The sequence below is a fragment of the Orbicella faveolata genome, unplaced genomic scaffold (assembly GCF_042242905.1).
Source record: "Orbicella faveolata isolate gen_17 unplaced genomic scaffold, um_ofav_v1 contig_36, whole genome shotgun sequence".
Taxonomy (NCBI): domain Eukaryota; kingdom Metazoa; phylum Cnidaria; class Anthozoa; order Scleractinia; family Merulinidae; genus Orbicella; species Orbicella faveolata.
Window position 1 is genome coordinate 287,742 of NW_028301565.1, and position 22,630 is coordinate 310,371.

The 22,630-nt window shown below is 48.3% G+C and overlaps 3 pseudogenes; all 3 read left to right on the plus strand.

Annotated features, from left to right (window-relative positions):
* Positions 1 to 1,686: 1,686 nt before the first annotated feature.
* On the plus strand, positions 1,687 to 2,825 carry LOC149101879 (uncharacterized; annotated as a pseudogene).
* Positions 2,826 to 13,173: 10,348 nt separating this feature from the next.
* Positions 13,174 to 14,620, plus strand: LOC149101880 (uncharacterized; annotated as a pseudogene).
* Positions 14,621 to 19,793: 5,173 nt separating this feature from the next.
* On the plus strand, positions 19,794 to 21,271 carry LOC149101881 (uncharacterized; annotated as a pseudogene).
* The last annotated feature ends 1,359 nt before the right edge of the window (positions 21,272 to 22,630 follow it).

Sequence of the window (22,630 nt, forward strand, 5' to 3'; positions counted from 1 at the left end):
GACGTGAATAAGAGGATGGCTCTGCTTTATTGGCTTAGCCATTTGTCTTTGGACTTCACTTGCCTGCAGGAAACCCATGTCACTTCAATTGCCGAGAGCAATTCCTGGTTTTCTTCTTACGGTTTCCTGTCTGTTGTTTCCCCCGGCTCACCGCACTCCTGTGGTTCTGTTATTCTTTTCCGGCCTAGATATTTGTTGCTTAATTCTTGTACTGACTCGGATGGTCGTTTTGTTTTGGCTGAATTCCAAAATCGTGATGTAATTTTTCGTGTTGTCTGTGTTTACGCCCCTAACCGGAATCCAGATAGGGATACCTTTTTCAGTTTTCTCTCCTCCAAAGTCAATCCGTCGGTTGCCACCCTTGTTTGTGGGGATTTCGATGCTGTTTTTGACTGGTCCATGGATAGGAGGGGTTCCAACGTTTTGGATTATTCCAGGGAAAGCAGTGCTTCCCTTCTTTCTCTTTTTCGTGATTGTGGTGTGGTCGACATTTGGAGATCTCTTCATCCTGCTACATTTGCTTTTTCTTGGCTTAGGCCAGATGGCACACTGTCATCCAGGATTGACCTTGTTGGGTGTCCCTATTCATGGATACATTTGGTGCGGTCTTGTGACATGCTGGCTTGCCCTTATTCCGACCATTGTGCTGCTTTTCTCTCTGTTCCCATTCCGGAACCGACTCCTGGCGGCCCTGGCCGCTGGAAGCTCAACATCTCGATCCTTAAGGATGTTGGTTTCAGACCTTCAGTGTTGGATTTCTGGGCTGGGTGGAAAAATATGAAACACTCCTTTGATTCTCTACAATCTTGGTGGGATACGGGTAGAAATCATCTCAAGAGCCTGGCTATCAAAGCTGGTGCCTCAAAATCGAAAGAGCGGAACTCAACTCATATTTTATTGCAATCTCTGGCTTAATATTTAAAAGCTCAAATTGACAATGGGCGTGTCCCTTCTTAAAGTTTATGAGTCCACGCTGTCAACAATCACGTCTCTTGACCATGCAGCGGCTGAGGGTGGCCGCATCAGATCTCGCACCCATTGGGCCGAGGAGGGTGAAGCCTCCACCAGCTACTTTTTTCGGTTAGAGAAGAAAAATGGCGTTGAGGAAAGGTTTTCTGCCTCCAGTCTACCCTCTCTCGAATGGGTTTTGGCCCATCTTTCATCAAGTGGGTGGTTTTGCTTTACTCTGACATTCAGAGCTCCATCCTCATTAACGGTTACACTTCTCGTTACTTTAAACCTTCTCACGGAGTTAGACAGGGTTGCCCCCTGTCTCCTCTCCTCTATGTTCTGACAATGGAAGTCCTCAGGGTTAATATCCGGGCCCACCCGGACATCAAGGGCCTTGTGTTGCCTCGTGCTTCTGTGCCTCTGCCGGTTTTATCTTTATATGCTGATGACACATCTGTCATTTCATCATCAGATGCTGCTACGGTGGCTGTATTTGACACGTATGCCCTCTTTGAGGCCAGCACCAGCGCCAAATTAAATAGGAGAAGTGCAAAGGCCTTTGGCTTGGTGCTTGGTGTGATCGTGTGGATGCACCGGTGCCAATCAAATGGTCTTCCTTCAAGCTAAAAGTCCTGGGTGTTTTCATTGGGAATGGCAACGTTGACACTGCTAACTGGCGCCCTAGAATTGAGGCCGTTGAGAACTGCCTTTCCTCATGGTGTTCACGGTCCCTCTCATATAGCGGCAAAGCCCTTGTTATTAATGTTCTTGCTCTGTCAAGGAGCTGGTATGTCGCCTCATTGGTGCATATGCTGCCCCGGGTCCTTGCTGAGCTCAACTCGATTATTTTCAAATTTTTCTGGAGTGGGAAGCATGACCTTGTGGCGTGCAATGTAGTAATCCATGACCGCTGCAAGGGTGGCTTTAACATGGTCTCTATTGCTCTTAAAGTTAATGCTCTCTTGGTGCAATGGATCTGCTGTTATCTGTGCTCCCCGAACAGCTGGGTTTCTCTAATGACCTTCTGGTTCTTCGACCATTTTGGTATAGACCCCATGAGTGTCTTCTCGGCACCTTTGGCTTTCTCTCCTGCCGGGCTTCCTCCCTTTTATGCTGCCATGCTGAATGCATGGAAAGTTCTGAATGGCTCAGCCTGTCGAAATGGCTTGGTTGTACGCTCTTTGGTCGAAAATGTAGACCTCCCGGCATCCTCCTTTTCTTGCAAATCGTGGTACCAGTTGAGTCTCCTTAATCATCCTTGTCGGCCTCATTGTGTTACCAAATTCAGACCTTCCTTTGGTGACCTCAACTGGCCTTCAGCCTGGAAATCTCTGTTTTTCTTGCCCTTGGACAGGCAAGTCATTGATCTGAATTGGAAAGTAGCTCATGGGGTTTTGTACACCGCTGAACGGCTATCCTCCTTTGGTTATAACCTGCCCACCAATTGTTTTTGCGGTCATCACATGGAGTCCTCTGAACATCTCTTCTTTTCGTGTCCCCTCATCCAGAGTGGCATTGGCTTTGTTTGATCTCTGCTCGTTCGGGCCTCCCCCTTGGCTCCCTCCATAACTGTGTGACACGTGCTTTTTGGTTTTAGCAGCAATGAGCTTCTTTGTGTTCCTCGGGTCTTCTCCTACTTACTGAATCTTTGTAAGTTTTTAGCCTGGCGCCAGCGCAACGACTATCGGTTCCGCTCAGTACCACCCAGTGCTCTCAGGCTCCTGGCCTGTCTCAAGTCTAGGGCAAATTTCTATTTGCCTCTGTACTTCAAGCGTTTCCTCTCCCAGCGGCGTCATTGCGTCTTCCATCGTCAATGGGGCGCTAATGGCGTCATTGGCCGTGTCTCTGATGTTTCCTTTAAACTAAGTTTTTAAGTGTCTGGTTTTATCTAGAACTTTTTGACTCTTCGTTTTTATCACATCTATTAGTCTTTGAGCTCTTTCCCTAGTCCTGGTCGCCTTTGTTGGATGTACTGAGCTAGTATTTTTCAACCAGTCTTTCTTTTCTCACTCTTACTGCATGGGTTAATGTTTTAAACTGTGTCTATTGTCTTTTGTGTTTTTATGGTGGGGTGGGGTTTGACTCCCCGGTGAAGTTGGCGAGCCGGCCTCGTATGAGGCTGCTCCCTCTCCTTGGCAGTACTTTTTCATCTATGCCTCTATGGTTGGTGGACATTGCACTGCATCCATCGTACCACCTTAAATACAAAAAAACTTACCTGACGCGAGCTTTTGGGCTTTTGGTAAGTGTCTGTCCCTCTGCAGATGCGGAGAGGAAAAGAGAGAAATCAATTGTTTTTGTGAGTTCACATATTTATATATCCATCTTTATTGTTCTTTTGTTTGCTCTGTTGGCATTATATACTTTTGCTTGTGAATATTTAATTTAGCGGTAGAAAGATTTCTGTTTTCTGCCGTATTTTCATCTGTTTTATCTGGTACTTTGTACCTGTATCAATACTTCTCGATCTCTGATCGTTTAGTTCGATTTATTTGCGTTTTTCCCTCTTAGATTTTTGATTTTTGAGGTTTTTTCTTTCTTGTTTACCTTATTTGCTTGCTGCTTTGTGTGGGTGTGGTTGTCACCTTCACCCGCAGCTTTCATTTTGCTTGTTTCGCGCTTGCTTTTTTCTGTTTAGTACTTTGTACCAGTTTCGATATTTTTTGATCCCTGATCGTTAAATTCGACTTGTTTCTTCTTTCCTCACTGATCCTTGATCTTTGAGGTTTTTGCCGTTTTGCTTGTTTATTTTGCTCTTGCCTTGTGAGGGTGTGGTTCTCACCTTCACACACCACTTTGTATAGCTCGCTGACATAGCTTGTTTAGTTTCGTTTTCGCTACGTTTTTTCGTCCCGCTTCGTTTATTGCTTTTCTTGCTCCTCGCTTCATTTTTGTCTGTTTCTTATTTAGTCCCTCGTTTATTTTCGTGGGCTAAATAATTTTATCTACCTTGTGCTTGTTTTTTCGCTGAGCTCAGCCTTTGTTTTCGGGCTTTTTTTTCCTTTATTGTTTCCGTTTCCCTTGGCGCTCACTTGTTGTCGTGTTCTAGCCTCTTTTCCCTTGACACTTGCTTGTTTTTGCATCTGACTCTTTTCCCTTAGCGTTTGCTTGCCTTTGTGTTTGCTTTCCTTTTTTGCACGCTTATCTAGTGTGTTTTTAGGGTGTTTTCTTCACCCATCCAGCTTACCTTTTTTGCGTGTTTTTGTTTTTTTCGCGTGCTTTTTTGTATCTCTTTTCGCCCATCCGGCTTATCTTCTTTTTGCGTTTTTCGCACACTTTTTTGCGCTTTTTTCTTTGCTTCAATTAGTATAGTTTATATTAGTAATTTTAAGACAGCAAAAGTCTGTCATTTGTCTTTAATTCATATTAGTTTTTTGAGTAGGCAAAAGTCTTACTGTTAATAATTTGTAATTTATTTGAGTAGGGAAAGTCCTGCTCTTAATAATTTATAATTTGTCAATTTAAAATTATTTATAATTGTTTGAGTAAGCAAAAGTCTTACACGTAATATTTAGTATTTATAACTCCTTGAGCAATAAAGTCTTGCTCTTAATAATTTAACTTGTATTATTTAGTTTCAATCCAGTTGCTTTAATCCTGCATCATGCGTCTAACCAAAACTGTTAACATCCAAATTGTGCGCAAATTGGTTGGCAAGTCTAAAGACGAGATCATGAAGGCCATCTTTGACTGTTTTAGTTTGTATGGAGTAATTGCTGTCCAAATTGGTTATGACGTGGTGAGGGTTTCTTTCAGCACTAGTGATGGTTTTAAGCATGCTACGGAGAATTCTAGTGTCACGCTTTTTAGGTTGCGGTGCCTCATTCTTGGGGGAGGTCCTCCTCTCACCACTCTTCACAGTTTTGACTATCCCTATGAGGATGATGGTGACATTGCTCGGGTTTGTTGTGACTTCGGTGCAGTCAAGAACGTCAAAAAACAGAAGTATATCTCAGACCCAAACATCTTCACAGGAACGCGACTTGTTTCTGTCGCTTTGTCTTCTTCCCTGCCCCGCTCTTTGACCATTGGTTGCTATCAATGTAGAGTGTGGTACAAGGACCAGCCCCTTGTCTGTAACCTCTGTGCTGTGCAGGGTCATAAGTCTGCTGATTGTCCCAACAAGGACAAGTGTCACTGCTGTGGGGTTTCTGGGCATTTTGCCTGTCATTGTACAAATACGTGGGGCTTGGCTGCTGGTGGTGCCAATTCATCATGAGGGCAGGCCTCCAGTGGGGATGATCCTGCACTGGGGCAGGCCTCCGGTGGCCAGAAACATCCTGCGACGGTCCCAACCTCTGATGGCTATACCTCTCTTGCCTCCCTCGCCGAGGCTTATGTGGTTTCATCGCGAGCCGTTGCTGTTGATTTCTCTGGGGGAGACCCCTACTGATCCCTCTGGTGGAGACCCCTCTGTTGGTCCCTCCAGGGGGTCCCTCCTGCTGTTGAGGGGACTTCAGCTAGTGACTCTAATCAAGTGTCTCCTACCGATGGTTATCTTTTTACTTGTGGGCAGCCCATGTCTGAGGATGTTGCCCCGGTTGTTGCTGAAGTCAGTGATTCCCAGTGTATTGCTGCTGAGGCTTCTGTTACTGCTGCTGCTGCTGTTGCTGTGCGTGGGGATTGTAAAGTTGTTGAGGCTGTGGTTGATGAAGGGGATGCTAGCTCTCTGAGTCAGAGCATCCTTCGGAGTGTTGAGCCTGCTACACCGGATGTTTGTCCAGGGCTGGTTTCTTCCCAATCCTACCCTGGTCTTTCATCCTCGTCTTACAGGACTAGAGAGCTTAAGACTAAGGTCAAGAGTGTAGTTGGTAAGCTTTTACAGAAAAACCGGTCATCACCTGTGTCGGTTAATTCAAGGGTTGGTGGTCAGTCACTGGAAAGGTCTGGCTCTCATCTAAGTTACCTGTAGTTGCGTCCAACAGGTCTCTGTCGAGTAGACCTCGTGCCAGAAAGACCTAAACATAGCTTCTTTCTTGACAATTAATGTTAATGGTCTGCATGACCATAACAAACATTTGTCTTTTTTGCTGTGGCTTAGCCACCTCGCCATTGATTTTGTTTGCTTACAGGAGACTCATATCTCTAGTTGTTCTGAGTGTGACTCCTGGTTCTCTTCATACAGGTTTTTGATCCACTCGCTCCTGTGGTTCTGTCATCTTATACAGATCGACCTTCTCTTTGTCTAAGGTTGCTTTTGACAGTGAGGATCGTTTTGTCATGGCGCATTTCTCTCGAAATGATGTGACCTTTGGCATTGCCTGTGTTTACGCCCCAAACAGGAATCCTGAACAGAGTGATTTCTTTGCTTATTTTGCCGACCAAATTTATCCTGTGATGCCCACTGTGCTTTGCAGGGATTTCAATGCAGTTTTTAATCGGCCTCTTGATCACCGTGAGAGTTAACCTTTTTGACACCTCTCATGACAGCTCTCTTACTCTTGGAGATCTTTTTCGCGACTGTTGTGTCATCAACATCTGGCGCTCGTTGCACCCCACTACGGCTCCCTTCACTTGGCTTAAGCCGGATGGGACTACATTACATTCTGGGACGTTCTTGGGCCTGATCTAGTTGAGGTTCTTAACACCTCTCTTGACTCGGGCTGCTTGTCATCTTCTCAGAGGATTGCCTTGATCTCTTTAATTTATAAAAGAGGGGATAGACTGCTCCATAAAAACTGGCGTCCCATTAGTCTTCTTAATGTGGATTACAAACTGTGCGTGCATGCCCTTCCTGGCCGTCTTCTTAAGGTCCTACAGCATGTCATTCATCCTGACGAGACCTGTGGTGTTCGACGGCGTTACATCAGAGAAAATGTTGCCCTGCTAAGGGACATAATCCATTATGTCAATGATAATAACCTTCTGGCTGCGATTTTAGCTCTTGACCAAGAAAAAGCTTTTCATAGGGTTGATTGGGATTTTCTCCTTTCTATGCTGGATCACTTCGGTCCTTCTTTTATATCTTGGGTCAAACTTCTTTATTCTAACATCCACAGTGCCATCCTTATCAATGGTTATACTAGTAATCTGTTCTGGCCGTCTTGCGGTGTACATCAAGGGTGCCCCTTGTCACCCTTGCTCTACGTTATATCATCGAGGTTTTGGCTGCCAACCTGCATTCTCATCTATCTATTGTTGGCTTAAGACTGCCTGGGAGACCTCACCCTCTGCCGGTCATTTTCCCTGTATGCTGATGACACTTACGTTATCTTGATCTCGGATGACGCTACTTGAGCTGTCTTCTCTACTTAGGAGAGGTTTGAACAGGAGTAGTATAAGGGGAATTAACTAAATACCGTTTTGCATCAGGGGGGCTTATTGACCCGTTTGGCAGTGCCACACCCCACACCAAAATCCAACCAAAAAGTCGAACCAAGCCCCCCACCACCAACATAACGAGACCCACCCACACCAGGGCAACAAAACCTCCCAACGAACGAAACAAACTTTGGGTTATAGGCAAAAGTTGGCGTGTGTTGTTGCGGCTGGTTGATGGTGGGTGTGGTATGTGTTCTGCTGGGTTGGTGGGTGTGGGGTGTGGCCCTGCCAAACGAGTCAATGCATCCCCCTGATTGAAACAGTATTTAGTTAATTCCCCTTATACTACTCAAGACGCATGAAACGCCGCGCAGCGCAAAGCCAGACAAGCGGCGCAGCGCAAAGCCGCCCAAGAGATTTCAAGCTCATCCAGATGGACATGGACAGCAGCTACAGGGCGATCTCGGAAGACAGACTCGAGGACGTCGTGAGGCCCGAGCTGAAGACCGAATTTGAAGCGAAAAAAAGGGAATGGCTCGCTTGGGACAAATGGAGCGGCCGGACGCCAGGCCTCTTCAAAAAAGAGTTCAAGGGCAGCCGGATGATCACGCTCTGCTCGAAGTGTTATTTCGCCGACGAAGGGGAGGTGGACGCAAAACAGAAGTTCAGCACGAAGGGGATGTCGAAAACGCAGAATGAACTGACCTGGCAGCGGTTCAAGAAAGTGCTGGAAGGGAGTAGGGACATGGCCACAAACAGGTTTCAGGATGCGGGACGGACAGATGGTCACATACAAGCAGGCCAAGCTGGGGCTGAGCGTGTATTATGACAAGCGGTGGGTGCTGCCAGACGGGGTACACACGGAACCAATCAAATATCACATTTAGTTGGCGTCAGCGGGAGGCAGGGAAGTGTTCGGAGGAACAAGCAGCAGCTCTTCGCGGACGAACCCGCGCTGGGGGTCATCGCGCAGAAAGCAAAGAACGGGCTGCTCGGGTTTGATGAAAGTGCGGGCAATGTAGAAAAGTTTCAAAGACCAGATTGGGTCTGTGGCTCCTCGCACGCCCCCTTCAAGCTCGCCGGGCTGGTAGAGATAACAAACTTGCACAAGAGAGGGGAGGATTTCTTTGTTTTTCCCAACAGGCCTCGTGTAAGGTGTCGACGGCCTTGCGTAAACAGACTTTTCTTTGATGGCGACGGCGGGTTTCTTGCCGATAAGGCTTGTGACCTCGTTGTTCAGAGCCGAAAGAACTTCAGGAAGTCTTTTCACCCAGGCAGTAGACTGCTTGCCCTCAGGGAGAAGCATCTCTTCGGCGTACTGGTGCCCGAACAATCGCTCGGCCAGAGTGCGGTTAAAACGTTCGGCAATGGCCTGGACGCGGTGAATGTTAACGTGCCCGCGCCGGATAAAGGTTTCGTGCTTGTCCATCTCTTTGGTGACGACGCCCATGAATTCATGCCCGGGGTCAACCTGCAGCATTTTGGGCCATTCGAGAGGCAAGCGCTTGTAAATCTTCTGAAAGGCCAGGGCGACCTCAATTTTTCGAAGTCCGGGGTTCGGCCTCTTTGAAGCGGCTGGCCACGTCGACAACGGTCAGCACGTATTTGAAAACTTTGCGGCCGCGAGGGAGCTTGTCGTGCGGCAGAAAAAGGTCAGCCTGATGGACCCTGTTGGGCATGGGAACGTCGAATTTTGGCCGAGGAATCCGCTTCGGCACGGGGAGGTATATCTGCTAGAGCGCTTGCCTTATCAGCCCCTTTTCTGCGGCTTCTTCAGGTACCTTGGCGGCCTGGGCCAATTTTTTGATTGCGGCAATGCCTTTCCAGTAGCCCCCGGGGCTGTAGTAAATCTTTGCAAGTTTCGCGTCCATATAAGTAAGGTGTAAAAAAGTTTAAAGGTATTGGAAGGCCGTGTAGCTCAGAGCGAGGCCCCAGCACCCACGAATGCGAGTTCGCCATTTTTCTGCTGCTCGCTCGGCTGATAGAAATCTGAGAACTTCGGCTCCCTGGGGGGCACCATCTGTTCGTCAGGATGTGCCTGTTTGTAGAGTTTGAAGGCATAGTCTGTGTTGGTCATGTTCTGCTTGGCTTGCTCTTTTGTTTGCACGTTGGTCGCGATCCAGTCGAGAAGCTGTGTCCAGGCGCGCGTGTATTTGGCGTAAGCGGCTTGATAATCTTCGAGAGCCTTGTCGTGGCGCTTCTTTTCTTCAAGCGCAGCCTTGCCACCCTCGCCAGATAATTGGTGCCGATAAAAGCCGTAGCATTCAACACAGCCCCGCCAATCATGATTGCGATGCTCGCCATGGTATATATTATAGGAAGATTTTTTCAAATGCTGTCGGGGAGGATTTTCTGGTCCTTGAGGTACTTTTTGAGCGCAATGCTGCCCGCCATGATGGCGGTGAACTTCATGTAATTCATAAAGCTGCTGCTGGGCTCGGAAGTGAAATTCTCTTTCACAACCTTTTTCGCGGCCCAGCCGATTCCCGCGGCTAATCCCGCAAGAGCAAAAGTTTAAAACAAAATTAATTGGGGACCTGTCTTTCCGCTTCTTATTCTTCTTCTGCGAATTCTTTGATTTTGTCTTCTATTTCAATTTTTCGCCTGACCTCTTGTTCCATTTTTGTCCGCCTTTCTCCCTCTTCAACAAGCATTTCGTCGGTACGACGTCTCACCATCCTCCAAGTCTTGACGGAAAAATCGGCCCAAAAAAGTGTAATCCCTCCGATTGCTGCTGTATAGATGAGAACCTGCGCAATGCTTGGGAGCGTCATCGTGAGATATGAATCACGCGCAAACATTTAAATCATTTTTTTTAATCCTCTTGGCCGTGTATCGCGAGCAGGTTTTGGCTCGACACTCGCTGGCTCAGGAGCGGGCCGAGGCGCGGGCTTCAGCATTCTAATTTTGTCTAATGCGGTGTTGGCCATAGCCATGAGCTCTTCACGCTTGTAATAGAGCCCGCTTAGGGAAACGCCTATGCTGCCAATACCAATCCATTGGTTGGTGCTGAGGCCAAAAAGGCCGCCGCTCTTTTGGCTTTCACCTTCTGTAGACGCGGCTGGCTTAGGGGCCTCTGTGGCGGCTTTCGCTTCCTTTTCTGCGTAATAAGCCTTGGCCGCTTTCTTCTGTTTTTCTCGGGCCAGACGGCTTCTTTCAGCAACCATTTTTCTGGCGGCCACACGGTTCGGGTTTTTTTACTCGCTGCGTGGTTGCATCCTGAGTCGTCGCTTGCCGTGTGGTATTGGCGGCAGCCGCTGCCTTGGTCTCTACCTGAGGCGCAGTGACGGCGGAAGGCGCTGCCTTGGTCTCACTGACGGTGGCAGGCACGCTCTCGGATTGTTCGGTTGACATTGAAGCGAACCGTATTATAAGCAAATGAAAAAGTTTAATTGTTAACAATTGTCAGCAAGACCTCCGCATTTGTTGATGAATGGTGACGAGTTATTCAACGGTTGATGAGCTGGCTACTTCATCAACCCCCTCAAGCGGGTAGCCGTGTTCATCACGAGAAGGGTGGCTCTGCACGGGCGACTGTTGACTAAAATAAAGATGTTTCGTGGTGATGAACACCGCGTTGGCCGCGGCAAGAAACCGGCCGCACTTCAAAGCCAGGTTACCGGCCAGATTGGAGAGCTCTTTGTTCCAGATGTAGTCGTTTCTGAGCTCTTTTTGGTAAGCCTCTATGTCTTTGATTTTGACTGTCATTCCGACCACTTTGGTTGCAAGAAAAATGAAGCTGTCGATCAGGCTTTCTGTCGTCTTGGAGCCCACGTATGTCTCGTAGTGTTTGATGTACTTCTCGACATCTTTGTCGCTCAGGCGCTTCACCTGCTCGTGGGTCAGCTGCACTCCGATGGCCTCTTTGGCTTTGCCTGTGGACACGAGCACGGCCAGCTGCTCGCGAAGGGCAGGAATGTTGGGGGCGGTTGCAACAATGCCGGCTGCTGGACCACTCGCCGGCGCGGGCTCCGTTTCAAGAAGACGCATGACATCCTGCAACGCGTCTTCTGCAGACATTGCACGTGGCTATACACAGCGCGAACTTTTTTATTCAAATAAGTTCACCCCATACAGGTGGCAAAGCACGAACATGAGATAAGAGAACTTCCGCTCTTTCAGCTTTGAAAGCAAGCCCCTGTACGCGTCCGGGTGGAGCTCGCCAGCGTAATCATCGAAGATGGCTTTCGTTGTCCTGGCCAAGGGGGTGTAAAAGAGTACGATCGCCGCCACGTTCTCACGGAAGGAAGCTGTTATTCCGGGCAGCTTCTGGGTCAGCGCCCACACGCTGATGCCCATATGCCGTGCGGAAAAGGGAAGATTCACCACCTCGCCTGTGTGCCCTTTCATGTCTTTGGAGGCCGTGCAGTCGTCAAGGATTATCAGTGTGTTGGTGCCCTCAGAAAGCCATCTCACAAGCTTCAGCCACCTTTCCACGTCGTGCTGCTCGCAGACTATCACATCCATTCTCGGATCGTTTTCGCCAAACCGGTGGTAGGTCTTGTTGTGCGTGAACGTCAGGCAGATGAGAACGATGTAGTCGAACTTTCCGCGGAACGGGCCGTAGAGCTGGTCCACCACGAACCTCGATTTGCCTGAATTAGTCGGCCCAACGATCAGAGCGTTGAAGGGTATCTTGCTTGGGTCCATATTAATCCTGTACAAATTCCAGCTGTCTGTCCATAAGATTGAACTGGGAGTCGGAGATTACGAATATGTGGCATTTCACGTCGACTGAGCCTTCGGGTTTCCGCTCAATTTCCAGCTGGATCCCATCCGTAGTGTTCACAATCCGCATGCCGCTGCCGTGCATGTCTTGGTCTGTCATAGAGCGCATATCAATCACAAGCCTGAACTTATCACCGGTGTAAAACTTCGTAATATCCATGTGCTCCGTTTTATTTTTTCCTTCACAAACAGGTTGCGGACCTCTTCCCACATGTCCTTGCCTTTGATGCCGTCGCTGTAAAGCTTGTTGGGCACGCCGTTGACCGTGACGCTGACTTTCGTCAGATCGGGGAAGATGAATTTTTCTGAATCTCTGGCACCTGCGGTATACAGCTCTACAAACAGGAGGAGGAGGGCTTTTAGCGAACTTTTCGGGGTGTTGACTTTGATGTTGATTCTCGTGTCAGTGTCTTTTTTTAAGGCCACCTCTTTGTCGTGCAGCACGTTGTCGTAACTGAACTCTTTGCCGCTGGTGTAAACGCTCCTAGCCTCGTCTGCCAGAGTCTTGCTGCGTATCATTTTGTACTCGAGCTGGATGTTTTTCAGATTGTATTTCAGCTGGGTGTTATTGGAGCCTTTGACCACGTGTATAGCTTGGGCGAGTTTTACGTCGAACATGAGGTTGTTGTAAAGGGCCTGGGGGTAGAAAATGCCGTGGGCAGTTAAGATCTGACGGTCAAGCCTGATCCGGTACTTTTTTCCGTATACCTCGTTCAGCTTCTTTTCAGCGTCGACGCCCGAGGTTTTCTTGTCTCCCACGTCTGAGCGGATCTTGCACAGATCCTCACTTTCAATCCCTTCGAGAAGCCTGCTGTCTCGCTCTTCCTGCAAAAGAAAAAGGTCTTGGAACGTTTTGTAGATGTCATACCCAACCGTGTCTTGCAGGATACTGCCTGCAAACTTCACGACAAGCCTGTCAACGAGCGCCCGCGTGATGTTCTGGACGAGGAACTTGTTGGCGTGCCCTCCAGCAAGGTCGATATCAAAGACAAGCGCAAGCGAGCCCGGCACCAGAACCTCGTTCTCGTTCAGCTTGGGCACGGAAACATACAGAGTACTTCCAGGGCTGGCTTCAGACGGGGTAAAGGTGATTCGATTCACTGCACGCTCGGCCTTCATGGCGTGTACGGTCTTTTCGCTGTGCCTTGCGCGAAGGTTCTCTGGAAGTGACATTGTATATATGCCGGCATTAATTTTCTAATTTAAAAAATAACCGGCTTCACCTATATCGCTATGGCGGCGGAAGGCGGTGTCGAATTTGGTTACGAAGACCCGGACCTTGACAAGCAGATTGACCACGACTCTGATGAAGGCGAACAAGAGGTTAACACAACCGGTCCTTTTCAGCCAGGTGCGGCGTCCACTCCCTACCAACCTGGTGACCCCTACCACGGGGGCGAACAAAAGGGAATGAGTACTTTTACTAAAGAGAAGTCCGGCCTGCCTGACACTTCTTATACCGAGAGATCCTTTGGGGGAGAAAAAACCCCTTTGCTCGGTGATTTCGTACATACCGATGACAAACCGGCCATGCTTGAAAGGGCAAAAGAAAAAATCAGAGGATTGTTCCCGAAGGTAGACTTCAAAAAATTGGGCCCAATTGGTTTCAGCAAAAAAGGGAATCAATCTGAGATCGTTTCATTTGGCCCCCGGGGGGTGAGCCTAAAATTTTCAAGCTTGGCGACGAAGGGTTACTAAAAAGTTTCAGAGACTCGAAAAAATCAGCTCTTGGGCAAAGAGCTGAAGACATCATTGCAGAAGACCGCGACACCATCAAAGAACAGCGCCAAAGACTGAGAGAGGCAGAAACCAACTTCAACAGGCGGAAACGCTCTCTTCGCAAAGAGACGGGGAAAAGAAAGAAGCGGAAGCCCTTAGGCAAAAAATCGCGCAAACTGATGCTCAGATTGATGCCATTCAGGATGAACAAGGTTCGAATCTTGATAGTGAAACAGAGCTGCGTAGGCTCAAACAACTGAAAAAGAACTATCAAACCGAGCTTGAAACCAAGAAAAAAGCTTTGGACTCGCTCACAAAAAAAGCGACGGCCAGAGAAAAGGAACAAGCCAATGTTGACCAACTCAGGGCCAGCGTTGCAGAAAAAGAAAGCAAAACAAACGCCATCGAAGAAAGGCTCAACCAAACCAAACCGTTGGACGACCTGAAAGAGCAGGAAAGCGAGCTGCAGCGCCAAAACGTGGAAGACCAGGCGATCATCCAAGATGAGAATGCCTCGCCCTCCGAAAAAGAAGCCGCAGAAGGCAGAGTTGCTGAAAGAAACGAGGAGATCGCCCGTTTGCAGAGTCAGATCGCGGAAAGGGAAAGGGGGCGGTCTCTCTTGGAAAGGGTCAAGGAGATCTTCAAAAAATATGGCGTGACGTTGAGTGCTATTCTTCTCGCCACCGGGACCACAATCGGCGCTGTCATCGGGGTCCTCACCAGAGGTTTGAAAGCCACCGGCAAAGCTTTGGGGAACGGCCTCAAAGCCGTTGCCGCGAAACTTGGCTCTCTGCTGCCCGGGCTGATTTGCTCGATCGTGAGCTTCCTGTTCAAAGCCGCCGGCCAAGTCGTCGGATTTCTGGCCGAGCACACCTGGCTGCTCATTCTCGCCGCAGTGGCTTTTCTGTTCCAAAAATATTTTGTGAAGTGCTGTTAGCCCGAAGCCATCAACAGAAATGCTGCAACTCCCACAAGGCCTACAATCAATGCCGTTTTGGTAATTTCGTGTTGCGAGGTTTTGTCTGCAGCCTCTGGCTCCGGCAGAAGCGCTTGTTCCTTTTCAGGTGGCGGCAAAGCTTGTCTGTTGGGCCGAACCACGCGCCCCGATTCGGCTGTTGCGGCTTTGTGAATCGGGTTGGACGGGTGGCTGTTAGGCGGGTTGATTTTTGACGGGCCGCCTGCCATGAGCTTCAGCCCCGCTTTTTTTGTCTCTGGGTTTACCTCGTTATTCACCCCCAGTTTCATTCTGGAGACCGGCTGTTTCAGCTTGTTGTTGTAACCGATCGTGCTTTCGATGTTTATTATCATCTGCGCAGGCATTAGGCAAGCCATTGGGGCTACAGCGAGATTGAGCCTGACCTTTGCTTGGTCCACCGCGAGCTGGTACCTTTGCACACTCTTAGCCAGGTCGGGCTGTCTGATCACATCTTGCATCAGAACAAGAAACTCGCTCTGGGCTTCTTTTGCTCGGCCACCAGAACCGAGAATGCTGCTACGGACGTTGACTTGTGCGCCCAGGGTGCAGTAAACGAAAGCCTCGATTGACTGGTTGATTCTCGACAAGCCCACCTGCGTCAAACCTGATGCTGTGTTTGGCGCGAACCAGTCCCATTGGGCTACGGCGTCAGGTTCAAGGAATGAAAGCACATTTCCTTTGCTTGCCACCCCGACTTCATCGCTGAATTTATAGAACACTCCTGGATAAGCGGTTCCTGTTTTCATGGTCCCGTGGCCTGTCACGCCAATGTATACATTTCCCAAGCCGTGGTTTTTCGTGTGCGTGAAGCGGAAATCGCTCGAGGGGGCAATGCCGAACTCGTCGCATATCCTTTTGTACGAAGCGACATTGTAGTGATTGTTGTATTGGTTGAATGTCGGGTCTCCGGGCAAAGCGCTCATGCTCTGAATTCCTCCCAGCTGCCACAAAATCTGCCTGACCGTGAAGTACACGTGGAATTTGTAGAAAGCTCTTATCTGCGGGGGGAAATCCATCCCGCTGTCAAATATTTCGCGAGAAACTCCGCACCCCTGTGTTGCGCAGAAAACCGCGAAGTTGAGCTGCTGCGGCCAATATTTCATGTCAGCCCCTCCCAGCCAGCGTTTTGATTCGGGTGCCGACGTGTGCCTGAGTTTGGTGTCTTGAAATATTTCACGGAATTTTGTTGTGAAATGTTGGTCAGGCGTGACGTATATTTGGATTGGGGCGTCGAATATTTTTTTCAAACTTTGCGCTTTCCCGTCGAAAGGTACGGCAGGGATGGGCAAGGAAACTTTTGAACCAAGCGGCGCCAGCTGGTAAGGAAAACCTCCAACGGCTCCCAAACCAAGCGCTTCTTTCATTTCGGTGCTCCAGTACTTTCTATCTGAACCGAAGACGCTTTGAAAGAGTCTTTGCTTTCTTTGAAAAACACCTCTGCGGTCACGTTATTTTTCTCGTCGATCGTTGCTTGTGAGATGAACCGGCTTTTGGCCGCTTTGGGGAAGCGGTTTAAAAAGCTTGTCCACGCCTTTTTCTTCGCCACCTCCGCTTTTTTTAACGCAGGATCTTTCCACACATTCGCCATGTATTTTGAACATAATTTATTTGTTGAATATAAAAATGGTTGTTCTCACTCTTGTCACGCAACAGAACGGCGAGACCATCTCTTTTGAAGAACCGCTCCCAGGAGCATGCTATGCCAGACTTTTGAGTTGTTCTTTTTTCAACTCATGGTATAATCTGAGTTGTGTTGGCAGAATGTTTTTCAAAGGAACCGACAACGTGGTTGCATCATTGCCTCAAGGGCATTACAATGTCGAGAGCATTGTTAAAGAGCTACAATCCAGTTTTGAACATCACAAGAAAAAAGGGAAAATGGTCTTGGAAACGAATAACCCCAATTCTGTTCTTAAAATTACAACCGCCGCTGGTAATGCACTCAACACTAATCAACTGAAAGAAGTTTCCGTAGATTACAGTTTGGCCAATTTTCTTGGAGTCGGGAGAAATATGAGGAAAGAAGAATACATCAAAAAGCTTAACAGCCCAAGTTGCTACTTTATCCACTGCGATCTGATCGACTCGACAAAAACTTTTTGAATGGAAAGAGGTCAGACCTTCTTGCCAAGGTTGACGTCAGAGGAAAGCCTTATGAAAAAGTCAGCTATAACATCGCCTCATCGCAAAACGTTTTCCGTGATGCTTCTACAGACAAGTTCATAAACAGCATCACCTTAAAAGTGAAGGATGAAAATGGCGAACTTTTTGATTTCAAACACCTGCCGCTTCTTTTTGAATTAGAGTTAAATTAAATTTCTTTATATACGCAATGTCTTCGGCAAATCTGTTGCCACCAAGCGCGCCGCCTGCCGAGCCAGTATATCCGGTGGTGGCGGCAGAGCCTTCTCAAAATTTCCGCTTGCAGAAGGTCAATGAGATTTCCAACCCATTGGCCAGCGAGGTCCACCACTATCGCCTCGTCGCAAAAAATACAAACGTGCCAGAAAGTTTGTTAATTGGGGCGCCGCCGGCTCCAGCATTCTCTCGGCAACGTTTTCCAGCGCAAGTTTTGGCTCCACTCTGTCTGTCGTTGGCTTGCCCGCTGCCGTTCCTCTTGGCGGCGCTGGTGGGTGCTTCGCTTTCGTTTCGTCTGCATTGATTCTCGCCGGCAAAAAGCTCAACTCGAAGATCCAGAAGCACCAGGAGATCACCACCCTCGCCGTTGCCAAGTGCGACACCGTCAACAGGCTTCTCTCCAACGCTCTGAACAACAACAAGGTCTCTTCCCACGAGTTCGACACTATCCTTTCCGAGTTTCAGCAATACAACTTTCTGAAAAATAAGGTCCGCGCTTGGATGCTTCAGCAACCTTCGACCAGGAAGCTTCCCAACATTGATGTCCAAAAACTTGAGAAAGACATCGGTGCCAGGCTCGGAAACAAGATGATAAACAAATCACGAACCCTCCTGCTTCGAACTGAGTTTTAGAAACAGACGCTTTTCTTTGCATGTTGTCTGCGCATGATTGTCTGCTTCCACTTGTTCGCGTTTCTCGCCCGCGAGTGTTTCACTCCTGGCTGGCAGAAAGAGGTTCACGACATTTCGCGCCAAGTCGTTGCTGCCATGGTTGAGGCCGAGCTTGCTTCAGCTCTTCCCTGTTGAACGCTTGCGCTTTTTTGGTATTCCCTATGGATCCCGCGCAAGCTTCATTTGCTGACTCGCCTCCTCTGGACAAGCCACTCTGGCCTTCGCTCAAAGACTTCCAAGAGCCTGAAGAAACCCTTCGTTGGCGCGATGTTGGGTTCGGCACGTACCGCGTTCTTGCTTTGTTCGACCATGGGTGCAACAAGTACGGGCCTTCCGCTTTGCTCAAGCTCCAGAAAGAAGAGGGTTCGACCTTTTTGGTCTGGGTGCCGTCTTCGCTCTTTTATGCCATGGAGAAACGCCGCAAAACCAACTTTATCTTGATTCTTGGTGCCAAGCTGTCTCCCGACACAGGCAATGTCTTCTTCGATTTCAAACTTTGTTGAGGGCTCTGGCCACCGCAAAAAACAAATTCTTCTCCACCCCTTTTTTTGCGTGTCTCACCCTCGACCCTATATTTTTTCTGTTATCCCGAATAGGAACGAGTCTATTGAAAGTTTGCTGTTCAGCTCTTTTATGTCTTCGTCGTATAACCCCCAAACGAGTTCTTTTTTGATCTTTTCTGCAAGTTTTGTTCTGACAGCCTCCTCGAGCTCCTTAAGCGCTGATTGAATCTTCACAAGAGCCTTCTCCCACTCTTTTTCAAACGTGACAGACATCACGCTTCGACATTCTCTTCCCCGCTTTTGTCTAACTGGGCGCCGGGCAAACGCCCTATGGGAATGGGAGAGTGTGGGGGTGATGGTGAGGGGTAGGGTGGGCCCGACGGTTTGTGGGCGCGTACAACCTCGCGTAACGCCTGTATAAGCACGCTATAATCAGGATCAGAGCCTGATGGCCCGTTTGCCTTAAAACACTTCTGAATATTTGCACCAAAGACCGTTTTGCCCTTGTTTTTTGCAAAAACAGAGCACTCTGGACAGCCGCTTGATTTTGGGCCGTGAGAGAGGCGGATAACAACCGGTGGGAAACTATAGTTGTCGTTGTCGACTGCTCCAAACCCAACAAAGTCGATAAATTTGGCTTCTGAAACGTGGTCTGCAAGCACACACTGAAACCGGCGACCACGCCACAAGTTGGCGGCCAAATGCGTTTTCAAGCACCAACACAAGCGATGCTGCACCGTTGCCGCTGCCCTGAAAATAATACTTGATGCGGTAAGATCCGCAGGCCAGATTTCTAAATGGGACGATGGGTGGGCCGTGATGTGCGAAATCGTAGCCTTCAACCGTGATCTCCCGCGACCACCGGTCGGCTTGAGGAAAAGCCGGCGATGATGCCATCGCGTACAACAAAGCCCCTTCTTTTCAATTTAAAATTTGGTTGCCGCCCGAAGCCCGCCCCGCTTTTGTTTCACGCTCGTGCCTGGCATGTGCTGTCAAACAGCCAAATAAAGCCCCCGTGATGCAAAACGTTTCGAGCGGTCGCTGCGCAACACCGCGCGCCAAGTACCCTGTGCTGCTGCGCGAGGCTTTCCAGCCTTGGCTCCTCTTAGACCTCTCCTGTTTCGTCGCTTTGCGCTGCACCGCTTGTGCGGCTTTGCGCTGCGCTGCTTGTCTGGCTTTGCGCTGCACGGCGTTTCATGCGTCTTGAGTAGTATAAGGGGAATTAACTAAATACTGTTTCAATCAGGGGGACGCATTGACCCGTTTGGCAGGGCCACACCCCACACCCACCAACCCACCAGAACACACACCACACCCACCATCAACCACCCGCACCAACGCACGCGAACTTTTGCCTATAACCCAAGCTTTGTTTCGTTCGTTGGGAGGTTTTGTTGCCCTGGTGTGGGTGGGTCTCGTTATGGTGGTGGGGGGCTTGGTTTGACTTTTTGTTTGGATTTTGGTGGGGTGTGGCACTGCCAAACCCCACACCCACCAACCCACCAGAACACATACCACACCCACCATTGACCACCCACACCAACACACCGCAACTTTTGCCTATAACCCAAACTTTGTTTTGTTCGTTGGGAGGTTTTGTTGCCCTGGTGTGGGTGGGTCTCGTTATGTTGGTGGTGGGGGGCTTGGTTCAACTTTTTCGTTGGATTTCGGTGTGGGGTGTGGCACTACCAAACGGGTCAATAAGCCCCCCTGATGCAAAACGGTATTTAGTTAATTCCCCTTATACTACTACAGGGAACTGGCCCTAAGCTCAATCTTTCTAAATGTGAGGGTCTGTGGCTTGGTGCTTGGCATAATCGCTCTGATTCTCCTGTGCCAATCGCCTGGTCATCTGTTAAAATCAAGGTGCTGGGGGTCTTTCTTGGAAACGGCCTCATGGACAACTCTAACTGGCTTCCCCATATTGAGGCGGTAGAGAAATGTCTAAACTCTTGGCGCTCCAGGACTCTATCTTATGGTGGCAAGCCCATTGTCTCCAATGCACTTGCCCTGTCTAGGGTATGGTATATTGCTTCTTTGGTCCCAATGCCTCCTTGGGCCTTGTCGGAGCTTAATTTGCTTGTCTTTGAGTTTTTCTGGAGTGGCAAAAGGGATCTTGTAGCTCGAAGCGTTTTCTTTCATTCTCGTGAGAACGGTGGCTTTTCTGTTGTATCCACTGATTTCAAGGTGCAGTCGCTCCTTGTTCAGTGGATCAAGCGTTTTGCGTCTTCTCCAAGTGGTTGGGTGGGCCTGATGACTTTTTCGTTTACGTTCTTTTTTAATGACTCCCGCTTGGAAGTTTTTTCTGATCCTTTTAACTTTGACCCTGATGTCTTACCTCCTTTCTATGCTGCCTTGCTTAAAGCTTGGCATTCTCTTGGTGGCTCTGGGTCTCCTTCTGGTCTTGTTGTTGCCTCTTCGATGACTCGTCCAATCTCTGTCAAGTCCATCAGCTGCAAGCTGTGTTATCAGCTCCTACTCTCCCTGAACCCTTGTCGTCTGCATTAGTTTTTATCAAGTTCCGTCAGGCTTTTCCCAATCTGAATTGGCTTTCGACCTGGCAATCTCTTTTTCTTGCCTCTTGATAGGCAAGTGATTGACCTAAATTGGAAAATTGCTCATGGCATCTTATACACAGCTGAGAGGCTCTGTTCATTTGGTTATGACATCAAAGCATGTTTTTGTGGCTTTCATCTTGAAAGGTCTGACCATCTCTTTTTTGCTTGCCCTCTCGCTCAAGGCAGAATTGCTTGGATTCAGTTTCTTCTCTTTTTGGCTTCTCCTTTGGCCCCTCCCATTGAATTGCAGTACATGCTTTTTGGTTTCAGTAGTGATGAGTTCCGTTGTGTTCCCAAGGTCTGCCTACCTTCTAAACGTGTGCAAGTTCCTTGTCTGGTCTCAGCATAACGACTTCCGTTTTCGCTCTGAGCGGCCAAGTGCTCTTAAGCTTCTGGCATGCCTCAAGTTTCGAACTCGTTTTTACTTACCTCTGTTTTTCAAGCGCCTCATCTCTTCTCGCCGCTGTCGTTTTTTCAACCATCAATGGGGTGCCAATGGTATCATTGGCATTGTCTCTGGGGAAGTTTTTGATCTTTGCCTTTAAGCTTATCTTTGCTGCATGGTCGCCTTTATTGGTTGTACTGTGGTTTACATAGCTTAGTCCCATTCTGGACTGTCTTTCCTGCATGGTCATCTTTGTTGGTTGTACTATGGTTTACATACCTTAGTCCCATTCTGGACTGTCTTTGCTGCATGGTAGCCTTTGTTGGTTGTACTGTGGTTTACATAGCTTAGTCCCATTCTGGACTGTCTTTGCTGCATGGTAGCCTTTGTTGGTTGTACTGTGGTTTACATAGCTTAGTCCCATTCTGGACTGTCTTTCCTGCATGGTTATCTTTGTTGGTTGTACTGTGGTTTACATACCTTAGTCCCATTCTGGACTGTCTTTGCTGCATGGTAGCCTTTGTTGGTTGTACTGTGGTTTACATAGCTTAGTCCCATTCTGGACTGTCTTTCCTGCATGGTCATCTTTGTTGGTTGTACTATGGTTTACATACCTTAGTCCCATTCTGGACTGTCTTTGCTGCATGGTAGCCTTTGTTGGTTGTACTGTGGTTTACATAGCTTAGTCCCATTCTGGACTGTCTTTCCTGCATGGTTATCTTTGTTGGTTGTACTGTGGTTTACATACCTTAGTCCCATTCTGGACTGTCTTTGCTGCATGGTCGCCTTTGTTGGTTGTACTGTGGTTTACATAGCTTAGTCCTATTCTGGACTGTCTGCTGCTGCATGGTCGCCTTTGTTGGTTGTACTGTGGTTTACATAGCTTAGTCCTTTTCTGGACTGTCTTTTCTGCATGGTCATCTTTGTTGGTTGTACTATGGTTTACATACCTTAGTCCCATTCTGGACTGTCTTTGCTGCATGGTAGCCTTTGTTGGTTGTACTGTGGTTTACATAGCTTAGTCCCATTCTGGACTGTCTTTCCTGCATGGTCATCTTTGTTGGTTGTACTGTGGTTTACATACCTTAGTCCCATTCTGGACTGTCTTTGCTGCATGGTGGCCTTTGTTGGTTGTACTGTGGTTTACATAGCTTAGTCCTATTCTGGACTGTCTTTGCTGCTGCATGGTCGCCTTTGTTGGTTGTACTGTGGTTTACATAGCTTAGTCCTTTTCTGGACTGTCTTTGCTGTATGGTCTCCTTACTTGGTAGTACTGTAGTTTTCTTAGCTTTGTCCTATTCTGGACTGTCTTTGTACTGTAGCCTACTTTGCTTAGTCCTATTCTGGACTATCTTTGCTGTATGGTCGCCTTAACTGGTAGTACTGTAGTTTACTTAGCTTAGTCCTATTCTGGACTGTCTTCGCTGTATGGTCGCATTAATTGCTAGTACCGTAGTTTTCTTAGCTTTGTCCTGTTCTGGACTGTCTTTTGCAGCTCAGTCGCCTTATTGGTGTTCTG